The sequence below is a fragment of the Capsicum annuum genome, chromosome 8, assembly GCF_002878395.1.
Source record: "Capsicum annuum cultivar UCD-10X-F1 chromosome 8, UCD10Xv1.1, whole genome shotgun sequence".
Lineage (NCBI taxonomy): Eukaryota > Viridiplantae > Streptophyta > Magnoliopsida > Solanales > Solanaceae > Capsicum > Capsicum annuum.
In genome coordinates, this window is record NC_061118.1 from 7,721,958 (window position 1) to 7,723,447 (window position 1,490).

The following is a 1,490-nucleotide window of genomic DNA, read 5'->3' on the forward strand; positions in this document are numbered from 1 at the left end:
AGAAGTTTATTAGCAAAGTGGAAACGGAGAAAAATCCCTAAGAACTAAGTCATCCTAAAGGTGAAACCAATGAGGCAAGAAGCCGTGGTGGGGAGTAACCAGAGTAGAGGCTCTGTTTAAGGGAAAATATCCAGATTACCATGCTAATAGTGACCAAAGAACATGTTATTTAAGAATAATCTAGTATATAGTAATCTAAGATGACCATATTTTGTTATGTACATGATTGAAGGGAATATTTTGAAAATAGCAATTTTATGAAAATGAATAATTATTTATCTGATGTAATGGTAGATAAATTTAAAATACTTATTTTGTATGCACTTAAGGATATAAAAGTAGTAGATATAAGAAAAATCATATTAGAAAAAGCATTTGGTAAATATTATATGACTAGAATAAATTACATACCATACCTACCTAACTACTCTTATAAATACTTTCCATGATAAATTACATATATCTAGAATTTTTGAAAAAAGATATGAGAAACATACAGTTAATAGAAAAACAGATGAAATTAAATTTAGACAAATACATGGAAACTAAAGATATAAAATATATAGAATTTCTTAATGAAAATATGCAAGAACTACTAAGACTAAAACAAACAACTACAAAATATTATAATAAAATATGATAGATAATCTTAAAGTCTTAATCTTATATAGACTTAGAGATATAGAAATTATAGATATTAAGAAAATAATATTAGAAAAAGTATTAGACTGTGAAATTGAAACTATGAATTGGATAGCACAGTTATACCTGGATAATTACCCAGACGGATATTATTCAGATTAAGAGATGTTAGAATATATTAGAAAAACTAGAGAAAATCAAGATAATCTGAATAAAGAAATTAATTATAGAAACCGAATTACAAAAATAATGGAGAATTTAAAAGAAAAATTAATAAGGATAGAAGAAACCTTAGAAAATTTAGGAAAAAGTACATGTGATAGTTTATATAATTTTAAAAACTCGCTACGAGAAGAACAACACAAAATAATAAATAACATTGAAAATCTAGAATTAGATATACATTACAGTACAATTAGAAAAGTTTTGGATCACTTGACGTAAATTTGAAGTGTTTTGGATGAATTTGGTGCTTGAATTCGTGGAAGAAGACAAAGTACTTTTTTTATATACATTTGTATATTGTTGTATGTAAAATATAGTTTTTTTTCTTTCAATGGTTTTCTTGTGCCTTTTCATTTTATACACACTTATACAATGTAGATGCATTGTTTAAACATTATATATACATATGTATATATTTGCATAATTATGTATATTATTGAATAATTGTCTATATAATATTGTGCAAAATTATTAAAGGTGCTTTAAATGAATCTAATGCTTCAATTCAAGAAAGAAAATGAAGTCAATTTTTTGTATAATAGTGTATATTATTGTAGTATTTGTATAAGAGTGTGTTGCATTGTATAAGTGTGTATAAAATGGAGAGAAAGAAGAAAATCACA